Here is a 14,767-nt window from a genome sequence, read left to right as displayed (position 1 = left end):
ATCCAGGGGACAAGAGCTGGGACCCATTCTTTATAGCACTGAGATCTCCCATCCCCACTGTCTTCCCCAACCTACTGAGACATGCGCTGGCATGTACACCCCAAAGTATTGGGAACATTGACCCACCTGTTCTGGGGACCTGATCCAATACCCGTTAAGAATAAACCCATAAATTTCTGGGAGGTGCTCAGATACCACAGCAATGGGGGTTATATAAATATCTAGCTAGATAAAAGCCCTCAAGCTGTCAACAAGCATCCTCTGGTAAATTTACAAGCTTTTGCAAACCTGACTTGCACTGCTGTAAATGAAAGGAGAATCATGCCCCAACATCTGTCAATTAATCATTTATTTTAATTGTGCTCTGACTTTTGTGAGTGGAAAAATGTATAATTTATCATTTAAAATTGCACAAAATAAGTATAGAAGGAGTAGCTTTGCAAATCTGAGTAAGCAGGCATTTTGCTCATATAGTAAGTTGTGATCTACTGTATTTCTCATTTGAGATAACCAGAACCGGGAATAGTGTGGTTTGTTTGTGTGCTGCATGGATTGTTACCTATGAAGAATTCAAACCATGTTTCTCGAGCCATGCTTCTATGATGTCCGAGATTGCGCTAGCTGCCTTTTATCTTTCGAAGTCCAAAGTGTTTTCTATTGTTCCTGATGATGGCTGGAAATAGTAGGCAACAATAGGATATCATTTTCATTTTTTTCTATTTCAGTCATTACAGTCACCCAAGAGCTAAACCTACACATCACAAAGAAAAGAAATTGGGCTGCTTCTTCGTGTCTGTTAACAAAGTTGACAAAACATTTTTAGTGGCAGACTTGCTATGTTCTGCCTGTCGTTCACTGAAAGATCTTGAATCAGAAGAAACTACTAGTGAAAGACCAATATAGCTGTCTGTTGATCTGCAGGAGTGAATTTGCTACACCCCTATAATAAATTCCCGTAACCTCAGCAGTAAAAATTGTCACTGGTTTGAGCTCTTTTTATATGTTCCCGTAAATGGAACTCCCACAAAAAATAAAACTACACATACAGTAAATGTTTTTACCCTCCTAGAATATACCAGTGGTCTACTGTGTGGTGTCCTTGGAGCTCCTTAAACAATGTCATGTTCATGACAACAGAGATATGCCATGGCATGTTGCAGACCCAGTGTAATTATTCTGCTCCTTTATGTAAGTCACTATTACAACCCTGATGAGCTCCCCCTGCTGGACACTCACCAGGTTGCTGAACTGGACCAAATCTTGGGTCCCGCATTCCCTTGGCTTGCTAGGCATGGGCAGAATTCAGGCACTGTCTCAGGTGACACTAGGTGCACGCTCCAGGTGTAGACCCAGTGACCATCACCCAACTTGGCAATGGGCACCCTGCAGACCAGTTGCCTAGGCCCTGAGAGTAGTGTAGATCCTTCCAAGTTACACCTATTCCAGCGCTCCATCCTCTCCCTGATCTAGTTCTAATCCAACCCTCTGAGGTGTGCCCATCCCTTACATCCTTTCAACAACTAGTTATAGTGCAGCTCCCCACCCTGTAACAAGGGGCTGTGCCTCTAAGAGAAGGGATGCACCTTTTAGCCCCCTGTGGTGTCCATCACAGAGTTCTACATTGTCAGCAGGAGGGAAGAAGAGGGAGATGCAACCTTCCCCCAACTGATGGGAGGAGACAACAGCAGTCCCTACCAGCCAATTACAGGACAGAAAACAGCCAGGCAAGCAGCAAGCATTCCCCGACCCTGGGCAGCACCCCAGATGCCTGGGAATGCAGGAGGGCGGCTGTGGCTAGCCCGGCTTTCCTGGCACATAGCAAAGACCAGCCGGGAGCAGAGGGGAGAGGTAGGGTTGCCACCCATCTGGGCTTTACCTGGACAGTCTTGTTTTTGGCTTCTATGTCTGGGTGCCATTTAGAATTGCCAGTTATATTTATATATTATAGTTAGACAGGTAGTTAGGATTTAATCTTGCACCATGAAGGCACATGGCATCTGCCAATGCGCTTTCATTTGCCTGGATCATCAAGACCTGCACTGCCAATTCCCAGTATAACAAGGTGGTTTCTAACAGGCCTGCAACGTCTCCATGTGTCCCCCTCCCCCCACGGATACCTGTGATGTGGGGAGAGAGACAAAACTGAAGGGGGGGATACTCTTGTTTAGGAACACTGGGGAAGTGTGTGGTCAGATGACCTAGTTTTCTTGTCAGCATAGCCTTTAGTAATTAAAAAAAAGCATTATTAATATCTCTAATCATTGTAATAATTTACTGTTTTTACAGATTGTATATTTCTCTTTAATCAAATCCTCATTTAAAGTTGATAGTTACTGTTTTTAATTTGTTTGCTTGTGTGAGTTTGTTTGTGGGTTCACGTGTGCTAGTCACTGCCTTAGTGTGGTTAACCCCTGGTGTCACTGGAGGCACCGCCAAGTACGGCTATTACAATAATATGGAACATTATCAATTCCAACTGAGTCCAGACTGAGAAAAGTAAATGCATGGAAGTATTGTTAGTGGTCATGTTATGATTGATATTGAAAAAGAGAAACATTGGGACAGAAGTTAAATGGCTCCCGCCTTCATACTAGTATGTTCAGATAATTACTGTGATGTTCTGCAGGTCCAGGACTAGAACCGGGGCTGTAGATGGCCACATTGCCATGCCACCCAGCAGCCAGGTAAGGTTGCATGCATTATCACATGGACCTGGGGAGACAAACACCTAGAAATACTGCCCGGGAAAGCCAGACTGACAGCTTTCCTTTATGGCTCTGTTTGATGCATGGAGAATTTTTTGGTGTGAGGTTTGATACCTCTGAGTGCCTCAGTTTCCCTCTGTACTTTGCATTGCCAACCAGTGAGGGCCAAAAGGGGAGTGCAGGAAACACAGATGTGTGTTTGTGTGTGTGTGTGTGTGACCTCACTGTCTGGGTGGAATGAATAGGGTTGTTAAGGAACTGGTTGTAACTGACCCAAATCAACATAAGGTCCAGAAAGACGATAGGAAATCCCAATAACTGAACAATCAACACTCAATAGTGGGAAGCTCTGGCAGGGCTGAATTCAGCATGGCCCTGTCTAGAGACAGAGGACTGAGATGGGACTAGAAGGGAATAAAGAGGGGGCTTCTGAAGAAACTGGAAGCTTTTACCTGGTTGGACACAGGGACAGTGAGAGAGAGTCTGAGATGGAATCTGTTACAGCGTGGCTGGCTCATGGCACTGGCTTGTCCAGAATGGACTATGGCTTAACCTCTGCCTCTCTTTGCTAACCTAAGGACTTTCAGATTTTGTGTGCCAGGTTACTAATCAGTTGTTACCTTGTTTGAAAAGGCTGCCTGTGTCACTGCAAATACTTGCTGAGAAGTACAGTACAGTACTTCCACAGGAGTCTGGCTTGGATGGATTCACTGCAGGAGTCAGGGAGAGAGACGGGGATGTCAAAGGCCTAGTCTTTGAGGACCTGGGCCTGCCCGTGTGAAACTGTGTGGGCCGTTGGAGCACAGCCCATTAAACGAGTCACTCCCAAGGGACTGGTTACAGGCTAGGGCATAGACCAGATCCTGTGGATTCATGACACCCCTGATTGGTCCATGTGCCCTAATTAAGCCCAGGAGAAGTTCCAGAAAGTGTCTATGCAATGACATGGACCTCTCTGCTGGCTGTAGTGATGGGACCTGCCTCTGATTCTGGCTACCGACCCTGTCTTGTCCCCTTGAACCCTGGATCTGTTGCTTCCATCCACTCCCTCGCCGGCATCTGTACTAAGACTCTAACCCCAGCCCCAAACTTAGGCTACTGCTCTGTCGCTCTGACCCTGGTTCTGATCCTTGACCTAGGCCCCTGGACTTTGGCACTGGCCCAACCATTAGGCCTGACGACCCAAGCCCCAGTCATGACAATTACACTGAAGCCCCATTTCCCACTTGTTAAATTAACCCCTGATAATTTCTCTGTTTGATTCATTCCCTTTACAAATGGTTTCCAAAAACACAGTCCCATGTATGTTATGTGAGGGAAAAGACTGTGTAAGAGGTTGTCAGGTGCTTTATTATCTCCATGGTCTCAGAAACAATGTGGCACCGATCATTCTAGTGTCTTACAGGAATCTTTAACTAATAAACACTAAGAAAAGATTAGGATAAAAAACCAAACCAAAACATCAAACCTGTTCATTTTCCTCACAGCAAAGGCAAACTCTTCACTAGGAGAGAACAGACCAGTCACAATGTATGTGATCACTGAGTGCTCTTGTGGGAGACCAAAATGAGCTTCATCTGTCAGCTCTTTTCTCCATGCCTGGTAGCTAAAACACTCTACAGTGCGTGGGCCCCTTTACTCAGGTCAAGGAACAAATTTAACCCCATGCTGTTAGCTCTGTGTGGTGCAGTGTGCATGCCGACACCATGTCAGTCTGTCAACAACAGCAACGCGGTTCAAAGAGTCTTCACCTCATCTGTCCAGATGGATTTACATGGAATTAGACATAACTGCTCACTAGCCATGTGTCATGCACATAACGGTATGGTTGGATTACTCATCCAAATGAGTGAGTGGGTGCTACAGAATGACGTATTCTTTGTTTCTTTTCTCATCTCTCTAGCACTCTCATTTTGCACATTTAATTGTTCTTTCTCCATCCCTTTTTATAAATTGTCTCCTTTTAAGTCTTTTTCTGATTTTTCTCTCTCCCATTTCAATTTATTACATTTGTATGTTTGTGAGTTCTTTTCTGGCCTTTACTTTTTTTTTTTTATAATTCCCCCCAACTTCCCTCTTCACATTTCCTTTCTATTTATTCTCCTGATTCTTCCCTTGCTGCTTCCCTCCAGATTTCTGGTTTCATCCCCCTCTTTTAATTATTGTTCTGCCTTTGCCATTGGGAGTGCTGCTGCTGCTTCTTCATTTTCCTATATCATTCTCTCTCTTTCATCCTATTTCAGCCTTTTGGCGAACTGTGGTTTCAAACTGTGAGATGGGCACTTACTTCCTCAGCTGGGATCATTTTAGGGGGCAAAATGAATTGAAAACATTGCCGTTTGTTTCAACAGCTCCAAGTTTTGATAGTTGGGGGGGGGGGGGAGGGAGAATCAAGTTGAATAAACGCTTAGGAAAAAAAACCCCAAGCCCTATGTCTGCGGTCCCTGATTGATCAAAACTAACATTTCATTTGGGGCCTCATTTTCCAGCATTAAAGCTGCTTTGTGCTGCACTACCGCATTGTGAAAAAGTTACTGGCCACAGGAGGGTCCCCAGATTTGGAGAGCTCATTCAGTGGTGCGGGGCCACTGTAGCAACTCCAACACCATCAATCATCACTCCCTCTGGTCATCAGCATAAGGGTATGTCTGGAGTGTCTCTGAATCCCAACAAATCCTGGATGTCATTACAGCCCCTTAGGGCCATTGGCTTAAATAAGAGCAACCTTCAGTTGAAGAGTTGCGGATCTGAGGTAGTTATGTTATCTCTGGGCCTGATTTTCTAGTTACTCTGCTCCTTGTGTGGTCATTTATGCCTGTGCAAAGTGTATCTAAAACAATACCTCTTGGAACTGGTGGCATTTGACAACCACTTTGCGCTGATGCAGATGACAGTACAAGGTGCAGAGCATTGAGATCAGGCCGTAGGTGCTCACCATCACATTACTGGGCCTTCTTTTTTTTCTGTCCCTGAAAGAAATTCTGACTTGGCCAGATGAGGAGAGGGAACCAGATAACACCACTGTGGTATGTATTGAAAACTGTGTTAAAATAGTAAGCTAGTATTTTAAATTCTCAGGGGTTTTCCTGGTCCTGCTTTCAGCCTAGAGGGCACTGTATAGAGAAGTGTGTGATTTGAGTCTAGCAGCAGTCATTCTGTAAAGAGCCAGCCTAAAGCAAGCTGAGGTGAGTTGAGCCTGTCTTAGGGAGCAGCCTGCTTTGTCTCTCTCTGTTTTTGGTTCTTGTGTGCTAGGTACTGGAATTTAATAAATAAAGCAGTGTGATATTTCATCCTTCCAGAAGTCTTATAACTTCTCTGTTTGTATGCTGTGAACATAACAATCACCATCCCTGTGGCTGTGTCCTGAACAACTCTTTAGATTAGTACCCAACATTCTTTCTCTCCTGAAGCCCTGTATGCAAGGTCCACTTACTCCTGCAGTCTTTGCACTGTCCTGAACTCAAAGTCTGATCCTTATTGGTATTCCGATGGATGCTAGCCATACAAAAATATGTGAAGGGGAGGAAAGGCCATGAATCTGCCCACTATACTGTTGGTTTATTGGAGCTGGCCAGCCATAGAGAGGGACTTATCAGTAGGCACAATGCTTCTGTGTATTGTGCCTTTCTGAGGTACAACAAAGCTTTCTGAAACTCTGCTGGGGCTGTTCACTGCCCCAAAGGCAGGCCAGTGCCTAGTAAACATGACTGAGCCCAGAGTTATCAGTTTGCTGTGCCTGTTATTTCTGATGGAGTCCAAGGGAGTTAGATACCCATATATCTCCAAAATTCAATGTGAGTTGGGAAATGTCTGGAAAATGAGAGCCTTCTCATGTAAGCCTCACTCAGTCATCAATGGGACAATTCACCTGAGTAAAGGTGGTAGGATCAGGTTCCTAATTTGGAAGTTTATAAGGCTAAGCAAATTCAGGACCACTTTTGATGATTGTATTGTTAATTTATGCTGCTTAATTGCAGGTAAATTAAGTATAATAAGGGTAGCATCAGGTAATGCATGAATAGTATATGCTAGGATAGTCAATAGACTCTAAAATAGTCATCACTGTATTGAACTGACCCTTTTGTGTTTCACTGTTAATCTGAGTAAAATTATTAGCATTAAGGTAGTACTCAGGTTTCTGGATAAACCATTGCACAGGTGGTAATTACACTGCTCTGAGGCATAGAGAAGACTATGGGAATAAGGATGTAGGTCAGTTGGAGGGCAGTCATATTTCAAAATTAAATGTGGTTCACCGGACTAAAAGCTTCCTTTCTTGGCCCTCAGACATAGTCTGGGCTTTCATCTACATTAACAAATGTTCTCAATTTACTCTTTTCCTTCATCTTAACTGGATATTATGTGCTCTCAAACTGGATCACTCTATCACATGTATATTTATTCATGCAAAGAATAATTTAAGGCAATTATATAACATTTCACCTGTCCAGAAGAGTAGTTTTTGACATAACACATGGCACAGCATGCATAGCAATAAGTGAAATGTTTATTTAAGCTGAAGGGAAACAAGCACTAGTAGAGGTTTATGCTAATAACTGCAATACTCTGAAGCATGGGACGTTTTAATGGAAAAATAAATTAGCAGATTTGACATTATTCTAATTGCAAAAGAATGAACTATTAAATATCTTTATTAGGATGGCTACTTTTTTTTTACCTGCTCCTCATATTAATGGGTATGAAGGGTATTTCTTAGGACATGAGCTACAACTTTGCTGTGATGGGAATACAGCAGTTACAGTTGCAACCGGATTGATCTTTAGCTCAAATAGTTTGACAAAAGGGTCTCATAGTTAAGGCATTTGACTGGCATTTAGAAGAGCTGGATTCAGTTCCCAGCTCACATGCTTCCTGTTTGACTATGGACAAGTCTCCAGATCTCTGTCTCTTGGTTTCCCATCTGCAAGAAGGGGCTAGCAATGCTTTCTTTGTCTGTCTTGTCTATTTAGATTGTAAGCAGGGATGGTCTTTTACTACAATGGGGACCACTAGACACTACTATAATACAAATAAACTGTAAGTAACTAATTGCAAAGTTGGTGGGAAAAAAACACATTGTTTGGGGCTTTTTTTCCCCAAAAGCCAACTATTTTGCTCTCTCACCTCTATTTTTTTTCCACAGAGAAGGCAGTGTCTTCAGACAGGATCCTAATTTTGTTATAGACATCTGGTTTCTCTGTGAAAATGCCCAATCTGAGTCTGGAACAAATTCAAAACATTCAACATTTTTGTGTAGAGTATACAATTTTGTAAAGTTCATTTTTCTGCCAGCACAGCATGCTTCCTATCGCTTCAGCACTGAGACTGTTTCATAGGTGGGACGCGACCGGATTCACAAACACATGTGAAATGACAATTGGTATTTTCATGCCACTCTTTCTTCACCACGACTCTAGCATTTAAGTCATGGAACCCCCTATGGAAATAATTAAGGCTATGTCTTCACTGACGGTGGCAAATTTGCTGCCATCAGATCGACTTATCTGGATCGACTGAGCGGTCAGTGAAGACCAGCGCAGTCGATCCAGAAATCAATGTATTAAGACCACCTTCTCAAATGGCGTAGCGCTGCATCGACAGGAACGTGGTTCCCATTGGCACAGTGCAGTGAAGACAGCGCGCAGAACAAAAGCACCGAAGTTGATGGGAGTTATGCAAATTTTTGTGTAGTTTGCATAACTCCAGTCGACTGCCACCAAATTTCTGAGGTAAGTGAAGACAAGCCCTTAATGAGATATACCCAGATTATCCTGGCAAGTGACTTGTATGCACACACTGCAGAGGAAGGTAACTCCCCCCTGAAGATCACTGTCAATCTCACCTGGGAGAAAATTCCTTTCCAATCCCACATATGGCAATCTTTTAGACCCTGAGCATGTGAACAAGTGCCAGCCAGCCAACCTCCTAAGAGAGAGATTGTTTGGTGCCACCCCAGAGCTCTGGCCCATCCAGCTCAGTGTCCCATCTCCATTCCTGACACCTGCCAATGGGCAGCTGAAAACCTGGAGCATGAGCTTTAGAAACATAAGTTATAAACTGTAAGTGAGCCCTGCCACCTCAACCCCGCTGATCGCAAATAGCCCTATCATATAACTACATTCATAGATTTGTCCAGCTCTTTCTTAAATCTAAGTTGTTTGCCCCCACAACTCCTATTGGGAGGCTGTTCCAGAACCTCATGCCTCTGATGGTTAGAAGCCTTCTTCTAATTTCCAGACTGAATTTGTTCCTGGCCATTTCTTCTTGTGCCAACATTATCCTGTAGCTAATCTGCTTTTTGCGAGACTAAACAAAACAAGCTCTTGGTCTCCTCTCGTAAAACAGGCCCTTTGTTCCTCTGATCATTCTGGTAGCTCATTTCTTCCCTGTTCCGGTTAAAATTAATCTTCCTTGAACATGGATGACCAAAATTGTACATCACATTCCAAATGAGATCTTACCCATGCCTTGTACAATGGCATTTATACTCTACTGCACACTGTTAAGGCCTCAACTTGAGTAATGTATCTGGTTGTGAGTGCCACATTTTAGGAAGGATGTGGAAAAATTGGAGAAAGTCCAGAAGAGAGCAACAAAAATTATCAAAAATCTGGAAAACATGACCTATGAGGCAAGATTGAAAAAGATTGGATTTGTTTAATCTGGAGAAGAGAAGACTGAGTGGGGACATAACAGTTTTCAAGTACATGAAAGGTTGTTACAAGGAAGAGGGTGAAAAATGTTTTTTGGTATTCTCTGAGGATAAGACCAGAAGCAATTGGCTTAAATTGCAGCACGAGAGGTTTAGGTTGGACACTAAGAAAAACTTCCCAACTGTCAGGGTAGTTATGCACTGGAACAAATTGCCTAAGGAGGTTGAGGAATCTCCCTCATTGGAGGTTTTTAAGAACAGGTTAGACAAACACTTGTCAGGGATGGTCTGGTTATTACTTAGTCCTGCCTTGAGTGCAGGGAACCTTTCAAGGTCTTTTCCAGTCCTACAGTTTCATTATTCTATGATTCTCTCTCTCTCTCTCTCTACTGCAAATGCCTCACCTAACACATCCCAGGATTCCATTTGCCTTTTTCACAGCCACATCATATTGGTGACTCATAGTTGTCCGGTGATAGACCCACACACCCAGATCTCTCTCCTTCTCTGTTGCTTCCAACTGACAAACTCCCATCTTGTAGCAAAATTCTTATTATTAGATGCTAAGTTCATGACTATGCACTGTATATTATTGAATGTCATCCCATTTCTACCACTCCAATCTTCAAGGTCATCCATATCTTCATGTATAATATTCTGATCCCCTTCTATATTGATGATGCTTCCCAACTTTGTATCATCAACAACTTTAATTAGCACACTCCTACTTTTTATGTCAAGGAATTAATAAAAATATTGAATAACACTGGTCCCAAAATAGTCCTTGAGGAACTCCATTCACCTTTCAGCAAAGCCCATTGCCTTCTTCTTTGTAGCCAATTTCTTATCGGTCTTACGATGTTTGTACTGTTCCCCATCTTCCATAATTGAACTAATATTTCTCATGTGGTACTGTTTCAAATGCTTTACTGAACTCCAAAGATATTAGATGTACTGCACTTCTCTTATCTTAAAAATCAGTTATTTTCTCAAAGAAGGAAATTGGGTTAGTCTGGCATGATCTACCTTAGGTGAACCCATGTTTCCCTTACAGCCCCTTTACCATTTATCTCTATGAATTTAATATTCTTTCCTTCCCAGTTTCCTCTAAAACCTTGCAGACTACTGAGATCAGACTAACAGGTCTGTAATTGCCTATAGATCCATAGCAGTCAAGTAGCAGTTCTTCAACTCGTTCTGCTGTGTAAGTCAAAGGCCTCAGGTCTCCAAATGACTCAGGAATCTTCTTTACTCCTCATACAGCTATGAATAATGTGAACTCCCCTGAACCCATTGATAGACACCAGCAAAGGGTGGTGGGGCATTGGCTGCACCTTCACCAGGGTAGGCATGCCTCCTTGGATCCATGCCAGTCAGTCCTTCCTTGTTTTCCAGGAGGGCCAGCAACAGCATATTGCCTGGAGTTTGCATTGTTGCTGCAGGAGTAGAAGAGGCGCCCTGCACCCTCCTTCTATCCTCCTTGCCAAACAGCCTTGCATGGCCAGTCAGAATTTAGCCCAAAAAAGGAAATTACTGAAAGTGCTATGTCTAGTTGCAGTTATCACTGCAAAGAAAGCAGCTTTTCATAGACAGCCTCTTTAATTATATAACATAGGTCAATAAACTGTTTAGTCAGGATGTGCTGAACCGCCATAAAATGATTCAGATAGCTGGCAGACAAGGTTGTCTCTGCGACCAGTTTTATTAACAGTGTGGGTGTTTGTTTTCTCACCCTTTTCCTTCCAGGTTAGTACATTCTGATAAAGGGGCCATTTACACCTTCTATGATCTGTCTTATCCAAAGCTATAAACTTTACAAATGAATGGGACAATCTTTGACTGCTTAGCTTTTCCCTGACTTGCTGTTACATCTATCTTATTTATTCGCCTGCTTTTGAAAAGGCAATGAAGTATTGTGGTTTCATGAGGAATATTAAAATATTCAAATTAATCTCTGTGACTGATATTGACACCATTTTGGGTGGAAGATCCCTTTGCAAGATCAGCCCCTGGGCTGATTCTCCATGCCCTGCACCGTGTTGAGTTATTTACACCAGTGAAAAGTGGCGGTGATAGGCAATTAAATCAGAGCAGTAGTCTTTCTACATTCTCCTCTGCACACATGTAAATGAATTCACAAGTACAGCACAATGGAGAATCCACTCCCTCAGTCTTTTCACCTCCGAAGGAGTCCCGCTTATGATTACAGTGTGAAATTTTTCACACACAACTTTTTTTTGTCAAAAATGCAGATTTGGCAACCCCAAACCATTTCATGAATTCATGATGATTTCACCAAATAGTCATTTCACTGAAAAAACAAAACAAAACAAAACCTAAAAAAAAATTCTGAAAAAATCAAAATGTGGTGTTTTGGCATTTTTTAAATAAAATGTTTCATTTTGGAGGTTCAAAATGCTTTTTGTTTCAAAATTTTCTTTAATTTTCTTTTAAAAAAATCCCCCCAAAATAAAAATGGTCAAAACTAAAACATTTTGACTGTTGAAAATAAACATTTTGTCCAACTCAAAATAATTTTTTTCCACTGTTTGATTTGTCAAAAATTTCATTTTCGGTTCGACTCAAAATGATTTCCTTCTCCCCCCCCTGATTTTTTGTAATTGCCAGTGACCACATAATTCACCCATCTCTACTTTTTATGTCTTCTGCTGACACCTGTAATTTCTCTTTGAGAGATCATATTCTTATTATGAGTTTGTTCTATGTCATCATTAGGTTTTCAAAAGCCATGAGCCACAAATACAAAAAACAAAAAAAAACCAACAACACAATTTTCAAGCATAAATTTCCCGGCTAGCAACTTTATGTGCAAATTGGATGACTGCAAGATGTTCTAACTCTCTGGGTCTAAACAGTGTTGTCAATCTGGCTTGGACGATCGCAATAGAGTAACAGACATTTTTTTTGAAATAACTGCAACAGACCAGCTAGAACAAGAGCACTCAGCAGTGTGTTAAGATATTTAGCAGACTTAGTTTGTGGCTTCCCTGCAAAGTTAGCTCAAAATTTTCATGGACTCTAACAAATCGGGTTATTAGGAGGCCTATATCTATGTTTCCAGTGTCTGTCATTAACTTCTGTTATCTCTTGTCTTGCCTAACACATTTTGGTAAACACACATTTATGTTTGTCATGTCGAAGGCACTTGCCCTTCAAGGTACTAAGATCCTGATTCTGCAAGGTGCTTGAGCGTAGGTTTGACTATAAGCATGTGAGACATTCCACTGAAGCCAGTGGGACTTCTCATGTACTTAAAAGTTAGGTCCATGCTTAAATATTTTGTTGAACTGGGTCCTGATCTCCCTCTGTCAGCGGCTGAGTGCCCTCACTCCCACTACTTTAAGAGTATCTCATATAAGAAGCAAACAACATTACACTGTGAAAATAAATAATGTAAGTACACACCAACACTGTTAAAATAATAAGCAATATATTGATACACAGGGTGCAAGCTGTGGGCCTAATTCCCAGGCTTCAATAGCTTGCATGGGTGGATTACTTTAGTAGGACAGGGCAAAATTTGGCTTACAAAAATGTAGCACTAATAGATGGCGTCTAGACAATAATAAGAAACCAAACAAACACTGGTGAGTGATCACATGATATTTCAGCTTTCTACATGACCTGGGAATTAATTCAAACATCTGAGGTTGATTTGGAGTTCCAGGACCCTATGTCAGTCCCAGGGCCACCCAGAGGGTAGTTTGCCCTGGGCCCTCCATTTGAAAGGGCTGCAAACCAAGTGGCATTGTGACCTGGTGTGCAGGGTCTCAGCACCACACACTGAAATTTGGCCTGGTGGCCCCCCAACATGGAGGAGGGGAGGCGGGCCCAAACCTGAGTGGCTCTGTGACACCGCACACCAGCTCACTACGCCAAGTCCAGTCCTGTGGGACATACCCAAGCCATTGAGGGTTGAGTGCAATGCAGGCTTGCTCGCTAACTCTCCTCCTCCCGGCATCACCTCCCCTCAGCGGTAATTTTTTTTTTTTTTGAAAGATGGGGGGGCCTCAGTTTCAGATTTTGTTCTGGTCAATCCCATAGCCATCCAGTCCCGCTGTTCCTTTTGTTACCCACACACTAAGGCACCCCACCTCTACCCCAATCCATAGGGCTTAAGGCATAACCCAGTTAATGTAGGCACTCCCACCCTTTCCCAATTCACACTTTAAGGCTCAAAGGCACCCCTCCCACCCTTTCCCAATCCGTAGGGCTCCGGGTGAAACTAACCTGGTTTATCTAAGTACCCACACCCTTTCCCAAATTCGTAGGGCTCCGGGTGTCTACTACTGTGTGTTTGCTGGATCTTTTACCATTGAGAGAGTCTTACACAGTAATAACCTTAACCTCTATTTATTAACAATTACGAAGCACAGTACCCATGCTAAGTATACAAGGCTATGCTCACCAATCCTGATCAGGCAGGCACAGGCAAGGTCAGTCTCATCTGGATTCTGGATTCATGATTGTGCAGAGGATCTTAGCAGCTCTAATCTTGGGTGGTGTCTTGGAGACGGATCCTTCTTCTTTCTTCACGTCTCTCCTTCTTATTCATCTTGTTCCTCTTTTCTTCTTCTTTTTCCCAGCTGGTCTCCCTCTTGGACCCCAGTTTTCATAGTGAAACTTGAGTCCTGCTAAACTATACCTTGTCCAATCATATTACAAGATAATTCTTTGACCAATCCTAACATGTTGCAAAACAACATTTTAACCAATCATACCCGACCACCTTAATTGATCACACTTAGTTATCTTAATTATGCAACAGACAGAAACAATTAAAGAATGAGACCAAAATCATTCAGATAAACAATAGAGACTTGGGTGCCATAAAGACAAAACAACAAGAAGTGTAGATTTTACAACCACAACTGTTAAGTGATTCCTTTCCAGACAGAATGTTATCGAGCAAAGTTTTCTTTAAGCATCTTAAGATCTGATTTTTAATTTGGTGGTAGTAGGTACTATGAAGACAGTAACACCTTCTTAACAGCCTGAAATTACATTGTTTTGAAGTAGTTTCAGGAATGTGAAGATGTGACTACCTGCTCCTTAGCTTATGGCTGCTACCTCTCCTAATATGGCTGCTACTGCTTAGCCCCAGAACAAGGCTTAAGTTTAGTCAAAAACAAGGCCTCAGACCTTACACTTCCTTCCTTCCTTCAAGCTTGCAGTCTTTATTTACCTTCAAGGTCACTATGCAAGAAACCATCCCTCTTCAGGATAGCACTTAATCATGTGCTTAAAATTGAGCATGCATGTAAATTTCTTTCCTGAATTGGGGTCTAACTCAGTTTTCTGGACCCTATGAATAAAGAGTCTGATGCAAAGACCATTGAACTCAGTGGACATCTTTGCATTGACTTCAGTTGGTTTTGGATCAAGCCCT

The sequence above is a fragment of the Emydura macquarii genome, unplaced genomic scaffold (genome assembly GCF_026122565.2).
Source record: "Emydura macquarii macquarii isolate MOO-44397 ecotype Brisbane River unplaced genomic scaffold, CSIRO-AGI_Emac_v2 contig_318, whole genome shotgun sequence".
NCBI lineage: Eukaryota > Metazoa > Chordata > Testudines > Chelidae > Emydura > Emydura macquarii.
This window is presented reverse-complemented; position numbering follows the sequence as displayed.